This window comes from Theropithecus gelada, chromosome 5, assembly GCF_003255815.1.
Source record: "Theropithecus gelada isolate Dixy chromosome 5, Tgel_1.0, whole genome shotgun sequence".
Lineage (NCBI taxonomy): Eukaryota > Metazoa > Chordata > Mammalia > Primates > Cercopithecidae > Theropithecus > Theropithecus gelada.
This window is the reverse complement of record NC_037672.1, coordinates 75,665,438-75,671,306: the sequence shown is the minus strand read 5'-3', so window position 1 is coordinate 75,671,306 and position 5,869 is coordinate 75,665,438.

Below are 5,869 nucleotides of genomic sequence, written 5' to 3'. Positions count from 1 at the left end.
AATGGAAGAAAGTACCATGCTCATGGATAGGAAGAATCAATATTGTGAAAATGGCCATACTGCCCAAGGTAATTTATAGATTCAATGCCATCCCCATCAAGCTACCAATTATTTTCTTCACAGAATTGGAAAAAAACTGCTTTAAAGTTCATATGGAACCAAAAAAGAGCCCGCATCTCCAAGACAATCCTAACTCAAAAGAACAAAGCTGGAGGCATCACGCTACCTGACTTCAAACTATACTACAAGGCTACAGTAACCAAAACAGCATGGTACTAGTACCAAAACAGAAATATAGACCAATGGAACAGAACAGAGTCCTCAGAAATAATACCATACATCTACAGCCATCTAATCTTTGACAAACCTGAGAGAAACCAGAAATGGGGAAAGGATTCCCTATTTAATAAATGGTGCTGGGAAAATTGGCTAGCCATAAATAGAAAGCTGAAACTGGATCCTTTCCTTACTCCTTATACAAAAATTAATTCAAGCTGGATTAGAGACTTAAATGTTAGACCTAATACCATAAAAACCCTAGAAGAAAACCTAGTTAATACCATTCAGGACATAGGCATGGGCAAGGACTTCATGTCTAAAACACCAAAAACAATGGCGACAAAAGCCAAAATTGACAAATGGGATCTAATTAAACTAAAGAGCTTCTTCACAGCAAAAGAAGCTACCATCAGAGTGAACAGGCAACCTACAGAATGGGAGAAAATATTTGCAATCTACTCGTCTGACAAAGGGCTAATATCCAGAACCTACAAAGAACTCAAACAAATTTACAAGAAAAAAACAAACAATCTCATCAAAAAGTGGGCAAAGGATATGAACAGACATTTCTCAAAAGAAGACATGCATACAGCCAACAGACACATGAAAAAAATGCTCGCCATCACTGGCCATCAGAGAAATGCAAATCAAAACCACAATGAGATACCATCTCACACCAGTTAGAATGGCAATCATTAAAAAGTCATGAAACAACAGGTGCTGGAGAGGATGTGGAGAAATAGGAACACTTTTACACTGTTGGTGGGATTGTAAACTAGTTCAACCATTATGGAAAACAGTATGGCGATTCCTCAAGGATCTAGAACTAGATGTACTATATGACCCAGCCATCCCATTACTGGGTATGTACCCAAAGGATTATAAATCATGCTGCTATAAAGACACATGCACACGTATGTTTATTGTGGCACATTCACAACAGCAAAGACTTGGAATCAACCCAAATGTCCATCAGTGACAGACTGGATTAAGAAAATGTGGCACATATACACCATGGAATACTATGCAGCCATAAAAACGATGAGTTTGTGTCCTTTGTAAGGACATGTATGCAGCTGGAAACCATCATTCTCAGCAAACAATCCAAGAACAGAAAACCAAACACCGCATGTTCTCACTCATAGGTGGGAACTGAACAATGAGATCACTTGGACTCCGGAAGGGGAACATCACACACCGGGGCCTATTATGGGGAGCGGGGAGGGGCGAGGGATTGCGTTGGGAGTTATACCTGATGTAAATGATGAGTTGATGGGTGCTGACGAGTTGATGGGTGCAGCACACCAACATGGCATAAGTATATATATGTAACAAACCTGCATGTTATGCACATGAACTTAAAGTATAATAATAATAATAATAATAATAATAATAATAATAAAAGAAAACTGTGCTACCAGAAATGAATAAGAAACTTAATCAGGTTGAGGTAAATTATACCAGACTAACAGGAGGAAAACTACATCTGAAGAAAAATAAATAAATAACTAATGTAGACCCCAGATGGAAAATAAATGATAGCTATAAAGGACTAAATTTTTTGCCTCCTAGATAATGTAAAAACAAATAACTACTTAAAAGAAACAAAAAACCTACCACTGTAAATAGGGGTTTATATTGTTTGCAGAATTAGAATACATGAGAGTAATAGCCAATGCACAGGGGATGATAACTGTAATTATACATTTGAAAAGTTCATATATTTTTAAATTATGAATATGAAATGATTTGGTAATTTTAAAAAGCAAAGAGATAAATTAAAGATGTATTTTCTTTGTAACTCCTATAGCAACCACTAAAATACGATAAAAATCTGTTTAGCTAAAAAATCAATATAGGAATTAAAACCTATGTAAAAATGTAGGCCAATGTAAAATAAAGTGAGAAAAAATAAACAGGAACTAAAAAGTAATGAAACACACACACACACACACAATAGCAAATATTTAGACGTACATACATCAATAACTGCATTAAAGGTAATAGACTATACATTTCACTTATAAGACATAGATTATCAGCCATAATAAAAAAAAAGTAAGATCCAGCTATCAGTTGTCTGAAAGAGATGCACGTTAAATATAAAGACACACATAAATTGAAATTAAAAGTATAAGGACAGATATACTATGCCAATAATAACTATAAAATAGATAATGTGTCATTATTAATATCAGAAAAATTAGACTTCAAGATAAGGAGTAGTAGCAGAGATAACGATAACATTTTATACTTGTAAAAGGTTGAATTCACAGGAAGGCATAAAAATTCCAAATGTATCTGTGCCTAATAATATTTCAAAATACGTAAAGAAAACTTGACAGAAATAAAAGAAGAAATTGATGAAAACAATTTTCAGAATTTTATAAATTATTTTGTTTATATTTTGTAATAAGTACATTGTGTCAAACACGAGACAGAAATGAGAAAATCTGTCCCAGAAAGTGGTAATCAGAAGCCAGTTTGGATTTACCAATATGACATGGGTAAATTGAAAATGCTTATGAATCAACAAAAAGATAATTCTTCACTGTCTGTATCAAAGTGGTCACAAAAGCTTAAAGTAGAACGATCTGTGGCTTGCTCAGTTTTCAATCCCAATCTCAGTTATTTATTTTCAACACTAATTGACATAACACAGCAATTTCTTTTTGGTCTATTATTTTCACAAGACAAGCAGCCTAGTGTCTTCCAAAATTTTCAGACCATGGATCAGAATGAGAAATACACTTCACGTTGACGTCCAACACACACATGCACACACACTCATACACAAACCTAGAATAAAAAATGTTTCCTAAAACAATACTCCCCCTTATAATGTATAATGGCAACCCTCTCTATTCCACTCTATACTGTTTCAGTTCTAATCTATTCTACTTAATTCTATTTTATTTATTAATGCAGGACTTAACTCATTAAATTTACTTTAGGACCTATTAACGAACCATGATCCACAATTTTAAAATTTATATTTGGACTACAATCAATATGGTTGGTTAGACTAAACCACTAAAACGAAATATATTAAAAAGTGAAGTATCTGAAATCATTAAGCTATTTAGTCATATTATGAATATGATTATTTAACTAGGTTTTACTTAATTAGAAAAACATTGATAATCTGGTTCTTAATACTGGTTCATCCATGAGGTAGGCATGATTTTCAGTGCACCATTCAATATATGTTACACTTTTTTCTGTTCAGCTTTACGAGTTATATGTAGAAAGAGTGGTTTATTGAATGAATCTTGAGAAGTTAAAGTTTATAATAAAGATGTATGAAAGGAAGGAGGATTAGAAATAGTGAAGAAAAGAATTGGAATAGAATAAGGTCAACAGCAGAAAATAATACGGAGAATACAAGGCAAAAAATAGAAAATAAGACGTACATAAAAGTTTGATAAATCAATAAAGAAATTAAAAATGTAAGAAATTTGATGTTACTTGTGTGGCATGAGTAGGATGTCAATATCAACGGCCTTTCAACAGCAGAACTTACCAAGAGTGATATCATAATTGTACAGAACACTTCTTGCTTGTCAGGTACTGTTCTAGGTGTTGAACATGTGCTAACTTGTTTATAGGCTCATAACAGTTCTAGAAGTTAGGTGCAGTTATTGCTCCCATTTTATTGAGAAGGAAACCAAGATTTTCAGGATCACAGATCTTGTAAGTGTAAAGCCACAATGTAAGCAATAATTATGTATCACTAAAGCCCACATTTACACGCTATAGTAACTACATTGTGAGCTAGACACTATAATATTCAATGTTGTCTTTTTTTTTTTTTTTTTTTTTTTAGACAGTCTTACTCTGTCACCCAGACTAGAGTGCACTGGCGTGACCTCGGCTCACTGAAACTTCCACCTCCCGGGTTCAAGCAATTCTCCTGTCTCAGCCTCCCGAGTAGCTGGGACTACAGGCACATGCCACCATGCCTAGCCAATTTCTGTATTTCTAGTAGAGACAGAGTTTCAACATATTGGTAAGACTGGTCTCAAACTCCTGACCTCAGGTGATCCACCTGCCTCAGCTTCTTAAAGTGCTGGGACTACAGGCATGAGCCACCGCGCCCAGCTTCATGAGCCTTTTAAGAGTCATACAAGCCAGTAACTGACAGAGTAGTGCTTCAAACTCACAAGACTCTGAGTTCTACTAAGAATTATGTTATACAGAAACTTACTATGAAATTGACTATGCTCTCCACACTCTGCTGCATGCTTTACCTACTTTGCAATATGACATTTAATTCTTGGAGTAGCCTTATCTAAAGCTATAATTATGATCTCTGCATTTAGTATGAAAGAAAACATTCACACAGAGATGATTTGATAGTTTATATAAGATCAAAAATATAGTAAATAGGAGAACCTGGATTCAAACCCAGGCCATCTTCTTCTAGTGCATTCAATCTTATCCACTGACAATGATACAGCCACGGGATAATGTATTTGGAGCACAGATTTGAAACTCATAGAGACTGCATGTTTTATGAAAAATTTTAAGAGTCATACAAGCATGAGAGAAAAATAAGGATAAGGCTAAAGGAAATAGAGATTATATTTGTTGAAGAATCTTTGCAGCTCTCCCATTTAACAGTGCAATAAAGAACAGTTATATTTAAAAAATTAGTATATCATCAGTACCAGTAAAGTTGTACACAGGCCTGCTGGACTGAGAAAGGACTGTAAGTACAATGCAGAACTATGCTTACTGAATATAGTAGGTCTTTACACATATGAAAAGAGAAGAGTCAAGACTGCTTATTGAGGACAGCAAAAAGCTTTTTTTGTATTTTTCACTTCATACCAAATACCAAGATAAATTTCTGATATACTGAATAGTTAACAAATAAATAAAATCATATATAAATAAAATATGGGTGAATCTATATCTTGTCTAAGGTATTTTTGGGATATAAAAGATAGAAAAATTCATGAAAAATGTTTAAGTTTAAAAGGAGCACTTTAATATAATAAATGCAAGCAAATAGGAAACTTGGGAGAAGTAAATCTACAAAATATTTATTAAAATAAATATAAAATGCACTAAAATTCCATTAGGAAGATAGACTGTGAAAGGTATTTTGTGAACAGCACAATGACCTTTGATCATGCAGGGCATAGGTGATAAGGTTCTTCAGCATCAAAGTGATTAAGAGGTTGGGCTCTGAAATTTGAAACCCTAGGCTAGAATCCAGTTTCACTCAACTTAATGGCAACTGGGTGGCCTTGGTCTAATTAGCAGCACAAAGTTCCTTTAGGAATGTAAATGTTTTCAATAATGATCCAACTTATTTAATTTATACTTTTTCTGTGTCTTTGAACTTTTTTTCAACTACAACGTCTGGATGATTTTCTTTCTTTCTCTCCTTCCTTCCTTCCTTCCTTCCTTCCTTCCTTCCTTCCTTCCTTCCTTCCTTCCTTCCTTCCTTCCTTCCTTCTTTCCTCCCTCCCTCCCTCCCTCCCTCCCTCCTCCCTTCCTTCCTTCCCTCCCTCCCTCCCTCTCTCTCTCTTTCTCCTTCCTTCCTTCCTTCCTTCCTTCCTTCCTTCCTTCCTTCCTTCCT